The 23,748-nt window shown below is 37.8% G+C and overlaps 1 protein-coding gene and 1 pseudogene across 6 annotated transcripts in view; both read left to right on the forward strand.

Annotated features, from left to right (window-relative positions):
• Positions 1 to 2,576: 2,576 nt before the first annotated feature.
• Positions 2,577 to 3,618, forward strand: LOC133088816 (swi5-dependent recombination DNA repair protein 1 homolog; annotated as a pseudogene).
• Positions 3,619 to 13,399: 9,781 nt separating this feature from the next.
• The window catches only part of EYA3 (EYA transcriptional coactivator and phosphatase 3), a 96,325-nt gene continuing 85,976 nt past the window's right edge, over positions 13,400 to 23,748 (forward strand). For 5 of the 6 annotated variants that reach the window (XM_061184653.1, XM_061184651.1, XM_061184657.1 and 2 more), the window contains exon 1: positions 13,400 to 13,503. The gene's annotated coding sequence lies outside the window, so the exon portion shown is untranslated. Of the gene's footprint in view, positions 13,504 to 22,858; positions 23,019 to 23,748 lie in introns of all 6 variants that reach the window. The other variant, XM_061184652.1, reaches the window with a different exon arrangement.

Consider the following 23,748-nt stretch of genomic DNA (forward strand, 5'->3'; position numbering starts at 1 on the left):
TTCCAGGGTTATAATTTTAATCCTGTCTGGTGAGGTGTACTAAAACACCCTATTTTTGTTCAAGAATTATTCTCTACAGAGCAACAGATCTTGGGTGTTTCCAAATGATACTTATTTGTTGGGGAAAAATATGAATAATAGTAACCATATGGAAAAGATGTCTGTGGTTAAAGAGAAGATAACATACTCAGGAGACTGGAAATGCTTTGCTCTAAAGACAGCAATGGGGGGCTTCCCTGGTGGCACAGTGGTTAAGAATCCGCCTGCCAATGCAGGGGACACGGGTTTGAGCCCTGGTCCGGGAAGATTCCCACATGCCGTGGAGCAACTAAGCCGGTGTACCACAACTACTGAGCCTGCGCTCTAGAGCCCGCAAGCCACAACTACTGAGCCCTTGTGCCACACTACTGAAGCCTGTGCGCCTAGAGCCCGTGATCCACAACAAGAGAAGCCACGACAATGAGAAGCCCGCCACCACAACAAAGAGTAGCCCCCACTTACCGCAACTAGAGAAAGCCCGTGCACAGCAATGAAGACCCAACACAGCCATAAATAAATAAATAAATAAATAAATAGACAGACAGCAATGGGATTTGGCTCAAGACTGCGGAGTAGAAGGACGTGCTGTTACTCCCTCTTGCGAGAACACCGGAATCACAACTAACTGCTGAACAATCATCAACAGGAAGACACTGGAGCTCACCAAAAAAGATACCCCACATCCAAAGATAAAGGAGAAGCCACAATGAGACAGTAGGAGGGGCGCAATCGCAATAAAATCAAATCCCATAACTGCTGGGTGGGTGACTCATAACTGGAGAACACTTATACCACAGAAGTCTACCCACTGGAGTGAAGGTTCTGAGCCCCACATCAGGCTTCCCAACCTGGGGGTCTGGCAACGGGAGGAGGAATTCCTAGAGAATCAGACTTTGAAGGCTAGCAGGATTTGATTGCAGAACTTCGACAGGACTGGGGGAAACAGAGACTCCACTCTTGGAGGGCATTCACAAAGTAGTGTGCGCATCAGGACCCAGAGGAAGGAGCAGTGACCCCATAGGACACTGAACCAGACCTATCTGCTAGTGTTGGAGGGTTTCCTGCAGAGGCGGGGGGTGGCTGTGTCTCACCTTGAGGACAAGGACACTGGCAGCAGAAGTTCTGGGAAGTACTTCTTGGCGTGAGCCCTCCCAGAGTCTGCCATTAGCCCCACAAAAGAGCCGAGGTAGGCTCCAGTGTTGGGTCACCTCAGGCCAAACAACCAACAGGGAGGGAACCCAGCCCCACCCATCAGCAGACAAGCAGATTAAGTTTTACTGAGCTCTGCCCACCAGAGCAACAGCCAGCTCTACCCACCACCAGTCCCTCCCATCAGGAAACTTGCATAAGCCTCTTAGATAGCCTCAACGACCAGAGGGAAGACAGCAGAAGGAAGAAGAACTACAATCCTGCAGCCTGTGGAACAAAAACCACATTCACAGAAAGATAGACAAGATGAAAAGGCAGAGGGCTATGTACCAGATGAAGGAACAAGATAAAACCCCAGAAAAACAACTAAATGAAGTGGAGATAGGCAACCTTACAGAAAAAGAATTCAGAATAATGATAGTGAAGATGATCCAGGACCTCGGGAAAAGAATGGAGGCAAAGATCGAGAAGATGCAAGAAATGTTTAACAAAGACCTAGAAGAATTAAAGAACAAACAAACAGAGATGAACAATACAATAATTGAAATGAAAAATACACTAGAAGGAATCAATAGCAGAATAATTGAAGCAGAAGAACGGATAAGTGACCTGGAAGACAGAATGGTGGAATTCACTGCTGTGGAACAGAATAAAGAAAAAAGAATGAAAAGAAATGAAGACAGCCTAAGAGACCTCTGGGACAACATTAAACGCAACAACATTTGCATTATAGGGGTCCCAGAAGGAGAAGAGAGGGAGAAAGTACCCGAGAAAATATTTGAAGAGATTATAGTTGAAAACCTCCCTAACATGGGAAAGGAAATAGCCACCCAAGTCCAGGAAGCACAGAGAGTCCCACGCAGGATAAACCCAAGGAGAAACACGCCGAGACACATAGTAATCAAATTGGCAAAAATTAAAGACAAAGAAAAATTATTGAAAGCAATAAGGGAAAAATGACAAATAACATGCAAGGGAACTCCCATAAGGTTAACAGCTGATTTCTCAGAGGAAACTCTACAAGCCAGAAGGGAGTGGCATGACATATTAAAGTGATGAAAGGGAAGAACCTACAACCAAGATTACTCTACCCAGCAAGGATCTCATTCAGATTCGATGGAGAAATCAAAAGCTTTACAGACAAGCAAAAGCTGAGAGAATTCAGCACCACCAAACCAGCTCTACAACAAATGCTAAAGGAACTTCTCTAAGTGGGAAACACAAGAGAAGAAAAGGACCTACAAAAACAAACCCAAAACAATTAAGAGAATGGTACTAGGAACATACATATCGATAATTACCTTAAATGTGAATGGATTAAATGCTCCAACCAAAAGACATAGGCTTGCTGAATGGATACAAAAACAAGACCCAGAGACTCCCGGTTGCCGGCAGCAGTTGGAAGTAAAGCAAGATTTCAAGATGGAAAGTCCATCAGACTCAGCTGTGGTGTTACCTAGCACTCCACAGGCTGGGGCCAATCCACCATCTCCCCGTACAAGCAGTTCAAGAAAACAATGTGGTAAAACGACTTAAAGTAGAGAGTGAAGAAAATGATCAGACCTTTTCAGAGAAACCAGCACCTTCAACAGAAGAAAACTGTTTGGAATTTCAAGAAAATTTTAAACACACAGACAGTGAATTTGAAGAAAGTACATATTTGAAAAATACCTTCAAGAATATCAATGCATGTGCATCTAAATCACTTGATTCTGAGTCATGCAGTGATCTCCGGAATGACTTTATGAATGAGAATCTTCCCAAACATGGATTAAACAAAGAAAAAGCAAAATTGGTGAAGCAGATTCAGGAGAAAGAAGACCTTCTTCGGACGCTAAAACTAGTCAAAATGTATAGATCAAAGAATGACCTGTCTCAGTTACAGATGTTAATAAAGAAGTGGAGAAGCTGTAGCCAGCTATTGCTTTATGAGCTGCAGTCAGCTATGTCTGAGGAGAACAAGAAACTAAGCCTTACTCAGCTGATAGACCACTATGGGTTAGATGATAAATTGCTACACTATAACAGAAATGAAGAAGAATTTATAGGTGTTTAATTTATAATTTTTTTCTCCAGAATGTCTTTGTGGATGACAATGTAATTAAAAGATATTTATACATTTTAAAGGGAAGATGTAAACCATTAGGGCTTAGAGAAAGGTATCCTGGTGAACCTGGATCAATTTAGGGCCTCTGTTATATAAGTATAAACTAGGTTCTAAAATGAAAATTTAGTGTTTTGAATAAATTTGCCAAAGAAAACTTGACAGTTAAAGAAAGGTGAAAACAATTTTAAAAATTAAATCATGATTAAAAAAATAATTTGGACAACTGTGGAAGTGAGTTTTAATACATTGTTTTATTTATTGTGGTAAAAGTTTTATTTTAAATGTTAAAAAACAGTCCATCTAGTGAATGTCTAAACCTAAACTTGTCTGAAAATGCCTGCCTCTCCTAAGTTTATGCCTCTCCTTTGTTTCCACCCATTTACCACATATTTCCATCTGGATGGTCTAGCAGGTAATTAAACTCATATGTTCAAAATTAAAAAAAAAAAAAAAAAAAAAAAAAAAAAAAAAAAACAAGACCCATATATACGCTGTCTACAAGAGACCCACTTCAGACCTAGGGACACATACAGACTGAAAGTGAGGGGATGGAAAAAGATATTCCATGCACATGGAAATCAAAAGAAAGCTGGAATAGCAATACTCATATCAGATAAAATAGACTTTAAAATAAAGAATGTTACAAGAGACAAGGAAGGACACTACGTAATGATCAAGGGATCAATCCAAGAAGAAGATATAACAATTATAAATATATATGCACCCAACATCGGAGCACCTCAATACATAAGGCAACTGCTAAGAGCTAGAAAAGAGGAAATCGACAGTAACACAGTAATAGTGGGGAACGTTAACACCTCATTTACACCAATGGACAGATCATCCAAAATGAAAATTAATAAGGAAACACAAGCTTTAAATGACACCATAGACCAGATAGATTTAATTGATATTTATAGGACATTCCACCCAAAAACAGCAGATTACACTTTCTTCTCAAGTGCGCACGGAACATTCTCCAGGATAGATCACATCTTGGGTCACAAATCAAGCCACAGTAAATTTAAGAAAATTGAAATCATATCAAGAATCTTTTCTGACCATAACACTATGAGATTAGAAATCAATTACAGGGAAAAAAATGTAAAAAACACAAACACATGGAGGGTAAACGATACGTTACTAAATAACCAAGAGATCACTGAAGAAATCAAAGAGGAAAGAAAAAAATATCTAGAGACAAATGACAATGAAAACACAATTATCCAAAACCAATGGGATGCAGCAAAAGCAGTTCTAAGAGGGAAGTTTATAGCAATACAATCCTACCTCAAGAAACAACAAACATCTCAAATAAACAATCTAACCTTACACCTAGAGGAAGTAGAGAAAGAAGAACAAACAAAACCCAAAGTTAGTAGAAGGAAAGAAATTATAAAGATCAGAGCAGAAATAAATGAAATAGAAACAAAGAAAACAATAGCAAAGATTAATAAAACTAAAGGCTGGTTCTTTGAGAAGATACACAAAATTGATGAACCATTAGCCAGACTCATCAAGAAAAAGAGGGAGAGGTTTCAAATCAATAAAACAGGAAATGAAAAAGGAGAAGTTACAAGAGACACCACAGAAATACAAAGCATCCTAAGAGACTACTACAGGCAACTCTATGCCAATAAAATGGACAACCTGGAAGAAATGGACAAATTCTTAGAAAGGTATAACCTTCCAAGACTGAACCAGGAAGAAATAGAAAATATGAACAGACTGATCACAAGTAATGAAATTGAAACTGTGATTAAAAATCTTCCAAGAAACAAAAGTCCAGGACCAGATGGCTTTACAGGTGAATGCTATCAAACATTTAGAGAAGAGCTAACACCCATCCTTCTCAAACTCTTCCACAAAATTGCAGAGGAAGGAACACTCCCAAACTCTTCCACAAAATTGCAGAGGAAGGAACACTCCCAAACTCATTCTATGAGGTCACCGTCACCCTGATACCAAAACCAGACAAAGATACTACAAAAAAAGAAAGTTACAGACCAATATCACTGATGAATATAGAGGCAAAAATCCTCAACAAAATACTAGCAAACAGAATCCAACAACACATTAAAAGGATCATACACCATGATGAAGTGGGATTTGTCCCAGGGATGCAAGGATTCTTCAATATACACAAATCAATCAATGTGATACACCATATTAACAGATTGAAGAATAAAAACCATATGATCATCTCAATAGATGCAGAAAAAGCTTTTGACAAAATTCAACACCCATTAATGATAAAAACTCTCCAGAAAGTGGGCATAGAGGGAACCTACCTCAACATAATAAAGGCCATATACGACAAACCCACAGCAAACATCATTCACAACGGTGAAAAACTGAAAGCATTTCCTCTAAGATCAGGAACAAGACAAGGATGTCCACTCTCACCACTATTATTCAACATAGTTTTGGAAGTCTTAGCCAAGGCAATCAGAGAAGAAAAAGAAAAAAAGGAATAGAAATTGGAAAAGAAGAAGTAAAACTGTCACTGTTTGCAGATGACATGATACTATACATAGAGAATCCTAAAGATGCCACCAGAAAACTACTAGAGCTAATCAATGAATTTGGTAAAGTTGCAGGATACAAAATTAATGCACAGAAATCTCTTGCATTCCTATACACTAATGATGAAAAATCTGAAAGAGAACTTATGGAAACACTCCCATTTACCATTGCAGCAAAAAGAATAAAATACCTAGGAATAAACCTACCTAGGGAGACAAAAGACCTGTATGCAGAAAACTACAAGACACTGATGAAAGAAATTAAAGATGATACACACAGATGGAGAAATATACCATGTTCTTGAATTGGAAGAATCAATATTGTGAAAATGACTATACTACCCAAAGCAATCTACAGATTCAATGCAATCCCTATCAAATTACCAATGGCATTTTTTACAGAACTAGAACAAAAACTCTTAAAATTTGTATGGAGACACAAAAGACCCCAAACAGCCAAAGCAGTCTTGAGCGAAGAAAATGGAGCTGGAGGAATCAGACTCCCTGACTTCAGACTATACTACAAAGCTACAGTAATCAAGACAATATGGTACTGGCACAAAAACAGAAACATAGATCAATGGAACAAGATAGAAAGCCCAGAGATAAACCCACGCACCTATGGTCAACTAATCTATGACAAAGGAGGCAAGGATATACAATGGAGACAAGACAGTCTCTTCAATAAGTGGTGCTGGGAAAACTGGACAGCTACATGTAAAAGAATGAAATTAGAACACTGCCTAACACCACACACAAAAATAAACTCAAAATGGATTAGAGACCTGAATATAAGACTGTACACTATAAAACTCTTAGAGGAAAACATAGGAAGAACACTCTTTGATATAAATCACAGCAAGATCTTTTTTGATCCACCTCCGAGAGTAATGGAAATAAAAACAAAAATAAACAAATGGGACCTAATGAAACTTAAAAGCTTTTGCACAGCAAAGGAAACTACTAACAAGACGAAAAGACAACACTCAGAATGGGAGAAAACATTTGCAAATGAATCAACGGACAAAGGTTTAATCTCCAGAATATATAAACAGCTCATGTAACTCAATATTAAAAAAACAAACAACCCAATCCAAAAATGGGCAGAAGACCTAAATAGACATTTCTCCAAAGAAGACATACAGATGGCCAAGAAGCACATGAAAAGCTGCTCAACGTCACTAAGTATTAGAGAAATGCAAATCAAAACTACAATGAGGGATCACCTCACACCAGTTAGAATGGGCATCATCAGAAAATCTACAAACGACAAATGCTGGACAGGGTGTGGAGAAAAGGGAACCCTCTTGCACTGTTGGTGGGAATGTAAATTGATACAGCCACTATGGAGAACAGTATGGAGGTTCCTTCAAAAACTAAAAATAGAATTACCATATGACCCAGCAATCCTACTACTGGGCATATACCCAGAGAAAACCATAATTCAAAAAGGCACACACACCCCAATGTTCATTGCAGTACTATTTACAATAGCCAGGTCATGGAAGCAACCTAAATGCCCATTGACAGACGAATGGATAAAGAAGCCGTGGTACGTATATACAATGGAATATTACTCAGCTGTATTACCTGCTGTATAAAAAAATAAATAAAATAAAATTCAAAAAAAAAAGACAGCAATGGTTACTGCACATCTTGAAAATGTGAATTTATTCCACTCCAAGGGCTTCTTACTGGTGTAAATTTCGACAAAACTGTGAAAAAGACTATGATAATGTCCATGAAGGGCCGAGTAGGCATAAAGTGACCCACATCTTTATTATATCAATGACTAGATTGCTATAGATTTCTTTTTAAAAACTAATTAATTATTGTGGTAAAAACATATCATAAAATTTACCACCTTAACCATTTTTAAGTGTACAGTTCAGTGTACACTTAACTGTAGTGTTAAGTATATTGCCATTTTTGTGAAACAGGTCTCCTAAGTCTTTTTATCTTGCAGAATTGCAACTCTCTACCCATTACACAATTCCCCTTTGTTCTCTCCCTCCAGCCACTGGTATATTTATTTTTTTTAATGATTATTTTAATTAATTAATTAATTTATTTTGGCTGCACCGGGTCTTAGTTGCAGCATGCGTGCAGGATCTATTTCCCCAACCAGCGATTGAACCTGGACCCCCTGCATTGGGAGCTCGGAGTCTTACCCATTGGACCACCAGGGAATTCCCCAGCCACTGGTATATATATATATATATATATATATATATATATATATATGAATTACTACTTTAAAGACCTCAGATAAGTAGAATCATACAGTATTTGTCCTTTTGTGACTAGCTTATTTTACTTAGCATAATGGCCTCAAGGTTCATCCATATTGTATCATGTGACAGTATTTCCTTCGTTTTTAAGTCTGCATTGTATTCTAAAGTATATTAAAAAAATAAAGTATGTATATACCATATTTTATTTATCCATTTATCTGTCAATGGATATTTGGGTTGCTTCTACCTTTTGGCTATCATGAATAGTGCTGCTATAAACATGGGTGTGCAAATATCACTTTGAGACTGTGCTTTCAATTCTTTTGGCTATATATTCAGAAGTGGGATTGCTGGATCACATGGTAGTTTGATTTTGAATTTTTTGAGGAACTGCCATACTGTTTTCCATAGCAGTTGCACCATTTTACAATCCCATCAACTATCGATTGCTTTTAAAGGCTCAACTATCATGTACATAATAAGATATTGCCTTAAGTACCATAGAGAAGTCAACAGAAACAAAAGCTAGACCATTAGCCTCTCAGATCAATCAGGAGGGTTTAAGTTGATAACTATTACAAAACACTGATTCATTATGTCTTTTTAATGGAAATATATAATTTAGAAAACTTATTTTTAGATAGTTTTAGTGTAATGAGGCTTGTGTTTTGATTTACATTTTGGCTTTTGTTTAGAAAGACATGGCCATAATACTTTTGGACTATTTGAATAGCCTTTCTTTTGTGTTAAAATTTGAATGAAATATTTCAAATCTACAGAAATAATATAGCAAATATCTAAGTAGTTATAACTCGGCTTGAGCAAAACCATATTTTTAGCATATTTCTTTTTTAAAAAAAATAAATTTATTTACTTATTTATTTTTTGGCTGCCTTGGGTCTTCGTCGCTGCGCGCAGGCTTTCTCTAGTTGTGGTGAGCGGGGGCTACTCTTCATTGCGGTGCACGGGCTTCTCATTGTGGTGGCTTCTCTTGTCGCAGAGCACGGGATCTAGGCGCGCGGGCTTCAGTAGTTGTGGCACACGGGCTCAGTAGTTGTGGCACACGGGCTCTAGAGTGCAGGCTCAGTAGTTGTGGTGCACAGGCTTAGTTGCTCCGTGAGATGTTCCCGGACCAGGGCTCGAACCCGTGTCCCTTGCATTGCCAGGCGGATTCTTAACCACTGTACCACCAGGGAAGTCCCTAGCATATTTTTTGATATCTGTCCCCAGGAGTAGTGCAATAGGGCAGGAAAAAAACCCCAACAAACATTTCCACTCTTGCTGACCATGACAGCAAGCACAATTGTATGAAGTCAGAGAAAAGAAACTAGTAAATAAATGAATCCATACTTGCTCTTCCTGTAGTTTGAGAGGAATCATGGGCTCTGTAGTCTTGCAGACCTGGATTCAAGTCATGGGTTTGCTTCTTGCCAGTTGTGTGGCCTTGAGCAAGTTGCTTAACTTATCCCTGCCTCAGTTTCCTCATCTCTAAAATGGAGATAATCATAATACTTCCCAAGATTGTTGGGAGGATTAAAAGAGAAATATGAGCATTTATATATTTACTGTGTATGGTAAGTAACACATAGTAAAGCTTCAGTAAATTTTAGTAATTACTTGTTTTGTTTATTGAGCACCTACTATATGCCAGTCACTCTTCTAGTGCTGAGAATTCAGCAGTGAACAAGAGAGATATAGACCCCTATGGAGCTTACTTTCTAGTGACAGATGATAAATAAACAAGGTAATTTCAGATAGTGATAGGGACCATGGAGAAAAGATAAGGTATGCGAAGGGGATGGAAGAGCTACTTTAGACGGGAGATGGGGGTCATGGGGGGCCTGCGTGAAGCCTTCAGAACTGAAATTTAACTGAAAGTAGCAGAAGGAACAATTCACTGGAAGGTTTGGAGAAGAGTGTTCAAGAGAGCAGAAAGGGTATTTGCTTAGACCCTGAGGCAAGAAAGCTTGGTTTGTACAAGAAACACAAAGAACAGGATGGCTGTACGTGAGGGTAAGGGAGGCTGGAAATGACATCAGAGAGTTAGGAAGGGCAGGCCAAGAAGGGCCTTGTAGACCATAGTAAAGAGCTTGGATTTTATTCTTAAGGGACTGTGAAGACATTGGAGGGTTTTTATTGATAGTAGGTCCAGCATTCTTTGCTCTGGGGAGGTATTTGTGTGCTTTCTTGTAGGTGTGTTTTAGATTTATGTGTATGTATATGCTTTAGGAATAACGTTTCTGGGGATACCACATTGGTTACTCATGGACTCCCCCTGGTGGAGTTGGTGGCTCAGCTTGCATGGTTTTGGATGAGCAAAAGCAAAGTAAATGAGCAATTGATCCTTTTAGTCAACAAACATTTATTGGGTGCCCTCCACATGCAAGGTTCTGTTCTGGTACTGAAATACATCTGTGAACAAAACAGACAAACATGCGTGCCCTCATGGAGCTCACATTCTGGTGGGGGGAGGAAGGGGAGGGTGGTAGGGGTGGGGGCGAGATGTTAAACCAAATTCACTAGCAAATTGTTGGACAGGAAAAATGTTATTATAGAAAAATTAAGTGAGGCAACTGGGCTAGGAAGCACAGGGAGGATGGTAATACTTTAATTTTTTTTTTAAACATCTTTATTGGAGTATAATTGCTTTACAATGGTGTGTTAGTTTCTGCTGTATAACAAAGTAAATCAGCTATACATATACATATATCCCCATATCTCCTCCCTCTTGTGTCTCCCTCCTACACTCCCTATCTAGGTGGTCACAAAGCACTGAGCTGATCTCCCTGTGCTATGCGGCTGCTTCCCACTAGCTATCTATTTTACATTTGGTAGTGTATATATGTCCATGCCACTCTCTCACTTCGTCCCAGCTTACCCTTCCCCCTCCCCGTGTCCTCAAGTCCATTCTCTACGTCTGCATCTTTATTCCTGTCCTGCCCCTAGGTTCTTCAGAAGCTTTTTTTTTTTTTTAAGATTCCATATGTATGTGTTAGCATATGGTATTTGTTTTTCTCTTTCTGACTTACTTCACTCTGTAGGACAGACTCTAGGTCCATCCACCTCACTACAAACAACTCAATTTCGTTTCTTTTTATGGCTGAGTAATATTCCATTGTATATATGTGCCACATCTTCTTTATCCATTCATCTGTTGATGGACACTTGGGTTGCTTCCATGTCCTGACTATTGTAAATAGTGCCACAATGAACATTGTGGTGCATGACTCTTTTTGAATTATGGTTTTCTCAGGGTATATGTCCAGTAGCGGGATTGCTGGGTCATATGGTAGTTCTATTTTTAGTTTTTTAAGGAATCTCCATACTGTTCTCCATAGTGGCTGTATCAATTTACATTCCCGCCAACAGTTCAAGAGGGTTCCCTTTTCTCCACACCCTCTCCAGCATTTATTGTTTGTAGATTTTTTGGTGATGGCCATTCTGACCGTTGTGAGGTGATAACTCATTGTAGTTTTGATTTGCATTTCTCTAATGATTAGTGATGTTGAGCATCCTTTCATGTGTTTGTTGGCAATCTGTATAACTTCTTTGGAGAAATGTCTATTTAGGTCTTCTGCCCATTTTTGGATTGGGTTGTTTGTTTTTTTGATATTGAGCTGCATGAGCTGCTTGTAAATTTTGGAGATTAATCCTTTGTCAGTTGCTTCATTTGCAAATATTTTCTCCCATTCTGAGGGTTGTCTTTTCATCTTGATTATGTTTTCCTTTGCTGTGCAAAAGCTTTTAAGTTTCATTAGGTCCCATTTGTTTATTTTTGTTTTTATTTCCATTTCTCTAAGAGGTGGGTCAAAAAGGATCTTGCTGTGATTTATGTCATAGAGTGTTCTGCCTATGTTTTCCTCTAAGAGTTTTATAATGTCTGGCCTTACATTTAGGTCTTTAATCCATTTTGAGTTTATTTTTGTGGGTAACACTTTAATTTTAAATATAGTGTTAGGAAAGTTCTCATTGAGAGGGTGACATTTGAACCAAGATGTAAAGGAAGTGATAGGGTGAAATATGCAGTTATCTGGAGGAAGAGCATTCTGGGCAGAGGGATCAGCAAGTACAAATACCCTGAGTCTATGTGCAGGTTAGAAGAATAGCAAAGAGGCCAATGTGCCTTGAAAAGAGGGATAATGGAAAGAGTAGGAGATGAGGTTATTTGTACTGGGGGGTGTCAAGTCTTGAGTGTCCTCTAGGCTTATGCAGGATTCTGGTTTTCACTTTGAAATAGGAATCCACTGGAGGAGGGACCTGATCTGATTAAGGTTTTAACAGGAGCCCACTGCTGCTGTGTTAATAGACCCTGGAAGGGCAAGTGTATAAAAACAGCAAACGGCCACACATTAACTGTGGCTTATACCAACAGAGGCAGTAAATAGTCGTAATCTGGACAGATTTTAAAGGTAGATCCTGCAGAATTTACTGATGATTTAGATGTATGGTGTCAGAGAGAGGAGTCAAGGATCTCGGTAAATGATATTACTTAGTAAATTGTCATAGGAAAAGGTGATCAAAGAAGATACAGCCAAAAAAATGTAGGAAAAAAAGTATTTTAGAGGTGTATCAACTAATAGTGTTTATTTTTTCTGGATTTTGTGTTATTTATGAAATTTTTAAAACTTGTGATTTGTGATTTCTTTGCTAACATTGAAGATTCATTTTTAGACCTAATATTGTATTTGTAATTGTGGGTTTCCTTAAAGAGAGCCCCCGAATTGAATAAACTTCAGGCCCCCACAAAACCTTAATTCAACCCTGCTCCTTTTCCATATTGGGGTAGTAATTTAACGTTAACGAAGCATTTAAAAACCTTGTTTCTGATAAAATTATTACATAAAATATTGTGCACGAAATAGAAGTTAATTGGAAGCTCAGTACAATATTAGGAATAAACTAATACCGGAATAAAACCATCACCTTGGGCTAGCCTCCCCTCCAAGCGCCTTCCAGAATTTCCTAGAGATTCTTCCTCCCACAGTTTTTCTAAATCTACCAAATACGTCCAACATTTCACTTTCGCTTTAGAGAGAAAGGAATTACACGCAACTTAAAACACCTTCTTGAAACATGAGTGCTGAGTATTTTTTTTCTTACCGGGGCTGCTTGGGCCTCAGTGGTACCTAGGAGCCGCATGAACCAACCTACCCGGCCCAAGCACCACCGAGGGGCCGGGCGGGCCGTAATCAGGGGCGGGGCTCCCAGGACGGCCGAGTGGGCGGGGTCTAGGCGCTTCCCCGCCCCTCCCCGTGAGGCCTGACACATGCGCCCAAAGGCTTCTGTTGGAACGAGGTGTGGATTGTGTGATGACTCTGGCCGCCAACTTCCGGTTTCTAGGGATGCGCATCCGGGTCACACTAACGCCGCCGTTTCCTGCAGCCGCTTGGTTCTCCTGTGTGTTTGGACCGGTCCCCATGTCCTTCTGTGGGGCCTCTGCAGCCTTTGGGTGAGTCTCCGCTGCCGACAGGGTCTGAGTGCGGCCGGTCGAGTACAGCCTGTAGAGGGACGGGTCAAGAGTTGTGTCCCGATCCCTGTGGGTGGGGGTTCTCTTTGCCTGTCCCTTGTCCCTGCAATGCTTCCTGAGTTCATTTCATTCCTTCCCCCCCACGCCGGCCTCGCCTCTTTCCCCTCAGCTGAGCCTGTTTTGTCGCCGCTCACATCTCGCCTTGCTATTTTTCCTCCGCCTCATCCGCCTTTTAAAAGCCCTGGTTTCTTGCCTTTTCGCCTCAGCGCTTCCCTCAGCTACTGCCCCTCGGTTTTGCCCCTACTCTCACTTTAGCACCTCTCTTCCCCGACCGTTGATCCTGGGATCTTGCTGTTTTTTCACCCAGCAGGACGGCCCACCTCCTCGTTGTGCTCACCCTGCTCCACTGCGAAACTGAGCCTGTCTCTCTCTGGGGTCCTAGGTCCTGGTTCTCCAACTTTCTTCATCCTTGACCCCTACCCCTCCCGGGACGAGTAGGTGACATTTGTGCTTCGCCTGGGTTCTCCCTCCTTTTCTTTGCTAGAGGAGGCCTTTGCCCAAGCCCGGATCTGGGCAGATTTACCCGGCCTGGGGGAAGTTTTCCTTAAGGCGCTGGGTTAGACTGAACTCTGGTAGCTTCCATGGTTAGGGAACAACAAAGGCGTTCCCAGTTCTTCGCTGGTGCACAGTTTTGGGGGCTTTCGCTAGAGCAGGCTAACAGGTGGCAGGCACTCGGAATTGCTGGCAGATTGGGCTTGTGTCATCTTGTTAATCGACAGGTCATGAGGACGTTCTGTCATTTTCTTGTTCTCTATCCCATGAGAATGGATATGCACAGCTGAGGCAAACATGCGGATGTTCTGGGACGATCAGCTCTGTTTTCTACACGGGCTTTACTTATAGGACAGTTGCTATGACGGAGGACAGAGTTTCTTGGGAGATTATTAGCCCCAGATTTTTAAGCTTATTGCCAAAAATTTTAGTGTACTGTTACTGAAAAAATTTCTGCTAAAGAGTTCATTATAGTAATTTCGAAGTACATTTTCTTTAGCTGAAGTCAGTGTGCATGTGTATCTTTATCTTTGCTTCTTATACATTGTTTCTTCATTGTTACTGTATTGACAAGTTTTCTGTTTTTCTTCTTGTTTCTTCATAGACCAGACATTACATTACTTTATTACTTAGCATATTCTTCTGACTCTTTTTTTCTTTACTGTTTTCACTGTCTTAAAACCATCTTTTTCTCATTTTGAGACTTCAGTTTCTCATAAATTTCTTAAATGTCTCTGTAGGCTTTTAGTCATCTCTAAAATGAAGGGATTAGTTTTAATAACGGTTAGTGTCCTGTTTTCCAAAATTTGTTATCTGAGGTATATTTTGAGACACAGAATTGGATAATTTTTATTTTTGTCTTTCCAATATTTATGTTGTATGTCTAGCGTTTGATTACAAATGTTTTTGTGTGATCAGTTTCTGTTCTCATGTAAATTGTGCTCTAAAATTTAGTACTTCAGTGAACAGAATAAATACAGCTTTTAGCATCTGCTTTTCTTTTGACTAATAAGTTATAGAAAAGTCTCCCTCATTATATGAGACATATACATATGCAAACATAGCATAGACCTTGGCGTATTCCAAAATTGGGCTGATCCCTTCAGCTATTTTTAGCAAAGGACTTTGGAGCTTGACCGTATTAGTCCTAGAAGCCACAGAGAAGGACCCTTCTGGTTGGCTTTCAGGACTTATTTCACTGCTGAGGAAGCCCTTTTGAAAGCTCCTTACTAGTACTTCCTCCCCAGCACCTACATTGGAAACTCTGGCTTCTGTTCATCCTGGCCTCGTCATTTCCCAATCTTTAAAAACTAACCCCAATGAATATGGGCTGACACTCTATGTTTTCTTACCTCCAGGCTGGTGGACTCTTTTTTTTTTTGTACATACATATACCTATATTTGGATTGATGCAAGGCCCTCTTTCAACCTTTTTCATTTCTGAACTTCTTACTTCTTCAGCATGTCTGTTTAAATCTAGATTGATTTCTATAGTTCACAGCTGGAGGGAACCGTAAGAATTCAAACTTATCCCTTTATTTTACAAAATACGGAAATCAGGGTTTAAATTGGTGGTGTTTTTCCCAAGGTCATTTTTCGCAAATAAGTCCTGTTCATGTGTTTAGAGAAATGGGTTTTAGTTCTTTCAAAGCTGTAGGCTGGAGAGCACAATATTGTATTTAGTGGTGCATTTCAATAAATTTATGTCATAGGAATAAACGTTTTAGGTTAAGAAATCTATGATGCAGAATTTAAAATTCAAGGCTGAAGTCATTTTGCCTTCAAAGAGGGACTCCAGAAAGAAACTGTTGTACAGAGGTAGAAGTTGAAAAGTCTTAAGGAGTCTCTTTCTCTCTCTCTTTTCTTCTAAAATCTCTTTGGCCTATTATGATACAAATTCTGCATAAAAGCTCTTACATGAAACGAACATCCTGTGGTCTCATTGGAGCAGTTGTATTCATGGTCCTGTTCTTTGTACAGAACAGAGATAGACTTTCTAATTACTGAAAAGCCTACACCTCTTGCTTAGCTGCCAAAGGAAAAAAATATCACTAGAGACAACATAATGTATGTGTTTTTAAAGCTCAGGAGAGGAATGACTGTCGGTTTTCTATAAAAATTTCTGCTTTAGTTTGGCAAAGTCTTAGTTTGTAACCCTGATGGCTCAATTTAAAATACATTTATGCGTATTTTATGCCTGCAGGGTTTTTTTGTTTGATTTTGTTTGATTATTTTTGATTGTTATTTTTTGTCATTTTACTTGCTACTGTACTTTGTTTTACATGTTTTAATTTTTATCCTTGAACCCTAGGATATGTTTTAAGGAAAATGCAGTTTTAAAAATTTAAAATTTTTACAGTGTCCTGGTCATTTGTACCTTGCGGTATGATGGTTTCTGTGATCTGCCTAAGCCACTCCATGACTTCATTCTCTTTGTTTTGTTTACAGACAAAAGGCTCATAGAACTTCTTTTTTGGTAGTTGGCTAAAAGATTTTTGTGTTCTGCATATAATAGCAGGATATTTTAACTTCTATGTGATTTAAATGGAGGAAGAATAGTTCAGAATTGTTCAACATAGAATATAGTTCAACACAGAAATAGTTCCAAATGTATTTAAGGATATTAAGAATAGGGTTTTTTTTCCCCATACATTATTTAATTGGTTTATGCCAAGGGGCCGAATTGTAATATTTATAGTAAAGTGGAAAAATATGTGGACTTTCTATCTGCGGATTAACTTAAAAATACAGGTGCATGTTCTTGTACAGAATATATGGCTTAAGCAAAAACTGCCTTATTGATATGTTTTATTGGCAGAGAACACAGCAAACAGCGACATGATCATCTTGATATTTTTATTTGATCCCATTAACCTAAGTCCTAGGGTATCTAATTATTAAATGTAGAAATAATTAGGGTATTTTCTCTTATTTATAGTATATTAAAAAGGATATTTGAAATATGGGCTTCATAAAATTTATCTTTGCTATTTTCCCCTTTTAAATATGTAGTAGTATTTTAAACCAGAAGAGGAACTGTCGATAGTGCTGACTTATTGTAAGTTAATTAACAGATTAGCCCAAGGCGGTCAGTGCTTAATATCTTAAAGATCTTGCTACAGATTGTGTTGGATGCACTTTAACTTATTAGCTTGGTTAATATTTGTACTAGTTAGATTTGTTTTTATTCCCTAGGAAATAAAAACAAATAGTTTTATAGTAGTTAGGAAATAGTAATAATCTTTGTAATACATTCCTTTCAGCAAATTTTTTATGGATACCTACTACGTACAGTTATATTACATATATAGACAGTTCAAATGAACTAGGTGACATTATACAAGGCTGACATTTACACTTAGATTCTGAATTTGACTTTATTTGTATAGATCTGAATTAAACTATAAGACTAAACATAACCTGCATCACCAGGGTGTAGGGAAAAAGAAGACTTAACATATTAGAATGAAAATAAGCTTTAATCCTAAGAAGGTGTCAATTCTTATCAGTACAACAGCATATGATTTTTTTAACTAGATTTTATGATTTTCTATTTTCAAAACACTCAGTGATTTCTTTTCATTATTTGAATTTAAGGTTCTTGCATTAATCTGTATCACAGCTTAATTAATATAAATAAAGTCATGTTCTTTATACATAAAATTAAGTAATTTTCATTTGGGAAACTTTTTCACAACTGAACTGTAAAAATCTGTAGTGGTAAAGCAGTAATTTTTTTTAAAAAGCACATTTTGTGTAGCACTTACTCTGTGCCAGGAATTACCAAGTGGCTTACATATAGTATTAATGCTTTAATCCTTAAAACACTATGAAGTAAGTACTATATTTATCTCCATTTACAAATGAGAAAACCAAGGCACAGAAGTTACACAATTTGCCCAAAGTAACACAGCTAGTTGGCAGGAGAGGTGGATTTGAACTTAGGTTTTCTAGCTCCAGAGTTCGTGACCTTTTTGTACAAAGTTCTACTAGTTTAATGATTTCTTCCTTCATAGGTTAAAACAGTTAAAAAATCCAATTTCTCTGAAACACAGAAGAATGCTGCATTTGGTTGGGAACTTTAGAGAGGGGTTTTACCTGGTCCTTTTATAAATGCTGGCTTAAGGCAAATTGCAAACCCTTTACTAGCTAGGTTTCTTAGATGGCAAAAACCACATATTAAGAAAGCAAGTAATATCCATATCCTTCCCTCTTAAAAAAAGTATCATATGGAAGTTAATTACTTTTGAGTTATTTGGAGAAAAGGCAGTTTATTTAATAAAATGCATTCTATGTTACTAAAATGTTTACCCCTTGACATTAATTTTTTCCCTTTCTCTGATTTGCAGAATATTAAATAAATTATGTAATAGTCTTGAACTCTGAAATCTTACTGTCCCCAATATGAATTTAACAACTTTGAAATATAAAACAGAAGACTAAAGCTGAAATTTCTGACTTACCTCTAGTCTCATTTCGAGATTTGGAAATTTGTACAAGATTAAGTGCATCCATTTCTTTAGGACTACCATGTTTAGAGTAATATATTTAAATTAGTCTTTTTATTTTTACTTTAGAAAAGAGGAGGTGTGCTTTCATAAAACAATTCCTTTTTAAATAAAAATGCAAATAATCATTTAGAGTATTGTTAGTCATATTACTATTACTCTTTTGTGCTTTTATTACTTCCAGATTTAAAAATTTTGTTGCATCTCTAAGGGAAGGAGATGATTTTATATCAGTTGAGGTGCAGCTTAATGGAAGAGCCTGGGACTTACATGTGATGAGAAGTTATTTTTCTGAGTATTTTTGAATACAATTGAGAATCATGGAATCTGGTTAACAAAAAAACTACCGTTGTTTCTGGTCAGAAGTGACACTTGGTTAGGGATACTACTTATTTTCATTCTTATATGCTATTAACCCCCCTTTATTAATTCAGACATGTTAATTAAGTGCACTGATTTTTAATAGTAGCTTTTGTCTTGATTTTTTTTTCTCTTTGTCAGAAAAGTATTGTTATTGAGGTGAAAAGTGTAAGCTTTGCTATGATGATTTACTTACTGGTATTTAGAATGTTCTTTACTTTGATTTAAACATTTGATTTTTATTTCAAAAGCAACTCTCTTTTATATGTGGGTTTGATAATCAGTTTATTTTCTAAAATTTCAATAGTTTCCTTTCACCTGAAATTTAATAATGTAGCAATTACTGAATTTAGGAAAATTGGTAGTTTGTTGCTATCAGCACTGTTACTATGGGAATAAATTAGAATGATTAGCTCTTAGGTGGAATTGAACTTATTCTTTAGTTTCCATAGTAGTTGAAAAAGATTTAGGTCAGATTCACCTGTTGTTCCTCCTTTTTTCAAAATAAGAGGGCATTTTAATTTAGCACAACGATGTTAATTTTTTCCTACTAGATTGATTATATTAATATGATAATGTCACTCTCTTTACTGACAGCGTAATCCAAAGTGCGTGTGTATGATTTTTTCTTGAAATATTTCAGAATTTAGAGAACATTTTAGGATACAAAATAGTACATACATATCTTATTAAAAAACATACCCTAGTAATCAGTGTGTTATTACTTCACTGAGTTTTTCAAATCTGTTTTTCCTTTTCATCAATTCTTAACTTTGCTATAGGTTAGGAAGCAGTGATTAGATAACATTAAAAAATAAGTGTTCTTGAGAGTGAGTACTAGAGCTTTTGCTTATGCACCATCTGTCATATTGGTGTGGTATTTAATAGCTAGATGAACTGAAAATCTTTGCTTTATCTCATTTCTGTTTATCTCCTGTTAGTAATATTTATTTAGTGTTGGTACCTCTCATTCGGTGAAATTGTTGTTTATTTGGAATAACTGTGGTAAACTATTGATTCTTACCCAGATGGTTCCTTTTTCCTTTTTTGTTCATTTTCAGAGGCTTGCCTTTAAAAAACTGTAATTTAGAGAATCACTAAAACTTTGAGTGTTCTTTCATATGTAGCTTGAAGTGGATATTTTCCTCCTTTTCGACTGGTCTTTTTTATTTTTTTATTTTTTATTTTTTAAAAATATTTATTTTGGCTGCACGGGGTCTTAGTTGCAGTGTGCGGGATCTTTAGTTGTGGCATGCGGAATCTAGCTCCCTGACCAGGGGTCAAACCCGGCCCCCCTGCATTGGGAGCACGGAGTCTTAACCACTGGACCACCAGGGAAGTCCCGGGTCAGTTTCTTAAAATCTTTGGGTAAAATGGCATTCAAACTTTTTTGATCACAACCCACTATAAGATGCATTTTTCATTGTTATCCAGTACTTATACACATATATGTACATATTAATATTTAAAATTGAAACAGACGTTTCATGAAACAATATTTATTTTTACTATTGGTGATGCATTGTAATGTTTTCTATTCTATTTTGTTTAATTGCATTTCATTCAGAACAAACTGTTGGTATCCACTAAATGGATATGATAACCCAGTAATGTGTTGAACCTGCAGTCTGAAAAATTCTAGTGACTGCTAGATTTTTTCCAATATTGTTTTTTGGGAATTGGAGATGTGTGGGTTTGTTAGTTGTTTTTTCACTGAAATGTATCTTGATTTTCTTAATCTTTTAACCTAAATAATTGTGCAGAACAGTTGAGAGAGGGAGACCCTGTTGCCCCAATTATTGTTACTGTCACCTCTGTCCTTCACTCTATGTCTAGGCACATCATTTAAAAAACTGCAGTGATACAGAATCGTGAGGTTGACAACGCTTGGTCATGTGTAGAGCTTTTATCATTAGAATCCTTTTCTAGTTTCCATCTAACAGTCAAAGTTTAGTTTGATTAAGTTCCTTTCACAAACCTTGCTTCTGCTCTTGGCAACTAGTCAGAAGGTTACAAAGCTGCTTTATTCTGCTTTTTTCTGGCCCCATTCCAGTCTTTGTAAACCAAGAAAAGAGAGCCAAGGAGTGAAGCAGTTTGCTCCTGTGTATATAGTCAGGTGAAAGTAACACAGTTGAAGAGTCATTAGGATTTGTTACAGTGGACTGTATTTATTTATTATCCTGATTCATTTCCTGTAATCATAAAGGGGGAAAGATGGTAGAGATATCAACAGTTCCTAGCATATCACAGCTATTAGAGTGAGGCAGGGTCAGCAGGCATACACTACTGTTTATACCACTAGCTCCTTTTAACACGTAATGAGCACTTACTATGTGCCAGGCACTATTTAAAGCATTTCTCTTGTATTAACTCATATTTATTTGGGAGGCCTGGGAGAAGAACGAGAATGAGGAAGAATAAAGAAGAAAACTGGCTTTCTTAGTATCTTCTCATTACCTGGCTTGTGAGTTCTGGCTATTGGTGACTGTAGCATGACATAGCATACATTTTTTTTAAATAAATAAATTAATTAATTAATTTATTTTTGGCTGCGTTGGGTCTTCGTTGCTGTGCACAGGCTTTCTCTAGTTGTGGTGCGTGGGGGCTACTCTTTGTTGCGGTGCGTGGGCTTCTCGTTGCGGTGGCTTCTCTTGTTGCGGAGCACGGGCTCTAGGCACGCAGGCTCAGTAGTTGTGGCTCGCAGGCTCTAGAGCACAGGCTCAGTAGTTGTGGCGCACGGGCTTAGTTGCTCCACAGCATGTGGGATCTTCCCAGACCAGGGATCGAACCGGTGTCCCCTGCATTGGCAGGCGGATTCTTAACTACTGTGTCACCAGGGAAGTCCCAGCATACATTTTTAACTTGGTCAGCTTTTTAAAATCATTAGTCCTGTCTGTGATGTTCTGTACTGAGGCACGAAGCTATGGTTTAAAACCTCAGGCTTTGAAGCTAGGCTGCCTGGGCTTGAATTCCAGGTTGGTGAGTTATTAGGTATATGACCTTGGTTGAGTTACTCTCTACGCTTCAGTTTTCTCATCTGTAAAATGGTGATAACAGTAAATAGTACATATCTTATAGACTTATTGAGAGGATTAAAAGAGTTAATATACGTAAAGTACTTAGAACAGTGCCTGACCCATAAAAAACATTACATAAATGTTAGCTATTAATAACTCACAACTCACAGTTGGATCTCCTGAAAGTATTTGTGACCATGATGAGTTCATATTTGCTAAGTAACAGGACGTGATTGATATTCAATGTTTTATTGCCCAGGAGCTTGAAAACAGCTTTCCTTGAGGACTTGGAAGGAAGTTCTTGTGCAGAGTGTTGGAATCAAAGCCAGGGACAAAGAGTATCAGCTACAGGCCCAACTTGTTTAATCTCTCACAGGAATCTCTTGTTATTTGGACCTTACCTTTTTTGTTGTTGTTGGGTTTTGTTTTGCTTTTTTTTAAAGAGTTTTTTTTTTTGATGTGGATCATTTTTAAAGTCTGTACTGAATTTGTTACAGTATTGCATCTGTTTTGGTTTTTTGGCCTTTGGCCGTGAGGCATGTGGGATCTTAGCTCCCCCACCAGGGATTGAACCTGCACCCCCTGCATTGGAAGGTGAAGTCTTAACCACTGGACCTCCAAGGAAGTCCCTGGACCTTACCTTTAATAATTTTAATATTTTGCCCTTTGAAAAACTAAGAGGAACTAGTTAATGAATTGACTTTCACTCAAGACCACATTTCTGTCCTGAGTCTGTTGAGCTTATGTCTAAGATATTTCTTTATTTTATTTTTCTTTAACAGTTATATCATCCTAACTATGTGCCAGACACTATTCTAAGAGCTTTATAGATATTAACTCATTTAAACCTATGACAAGCTTATGAGAAAAACACTAATTATTATTTTTCCCATTTTACAGATGAAGTAAATGAGGCTCAGAAAAGTTAAATAACTTGTCTAAGCTCCCACACCACTCATCAGTGCCAGAACTGGGATTTGAACCTAAGAGTCAGACTCCAGAGTTCATGCTTCAAGCTTGCCAAGCCTGCCTCTTACAGAGATGAATTATGTTGAAAAGGGTAAAATAGCAAGTGTTAAAACTTACTTCACTGTTCTTTACTCTGTGTACTGAATGACAGCACTGAAATTATGTGTGATGGTGTTTTGGCTGATGGATTTTTGAAGGAATAAATAAATTCGAAGTAAAATATTAATAAAAGATCTGTACCTAGATTTTATAGTTCTGACAGCTAAAGACATGCATTTCAAAAGACTCAGTTCTGGTAATATAGCGTGTAGTAAGTTTTGTTCAAATACTGGAGAGTGGATTGATAGATACATGTGATGGATAGATATATAGAATGCTATATAGAATTTTGACTTTAGAAAATGGGTAGTATAGACACATTTATAGAACATTCATGTTGGAGTATACCATGTGTCAGGCCACAGCACCTATAGAAAAAAATGTGATTCTCTTAGAAATGTTAACTTTAGATTAAAGGAGGGTGGAGATAAAGTTTTGGAGGCTGAGAGTTCTATGGAGTCTGGATCTCCATGCATTAGAGAAACTCTTATGCTTTGTGACTGACACGTTACTAAAAACTGAAGAGAGGTCCGAAGAGGGTTGGAAGGAATGTAGTAGAACTGTTGGATTATTATTAAGGTCATTTTGACACTCTAATTCAGATGAACTCATTCCTTCTCAATACTTTATACTGTGGTTTTGGAATTTTTCCTGTGGAACGCTATCTCCCAATTTTATTGGAAGCTTGTGGGGAAAAGTTTGTGTTAAATTTTTTTTTTAAA

This window comes from Eubalaena glacialis, chromosome 3 (genome assembly GCF_028564815.1).
Source record: "Eubalaena glacialis isolate mEubGla1 chromosome 3, mEubGla1.1.hap2.+ XY, whole genome shotgun sequence".
In the NCBI taxonomy this organism is placed as follows: Eukaryota; Metazoa; Chordata; class Mammalia; order Artiodactyla; family Balaenidae; genus Eubalaena; species Eubalaena glacialis.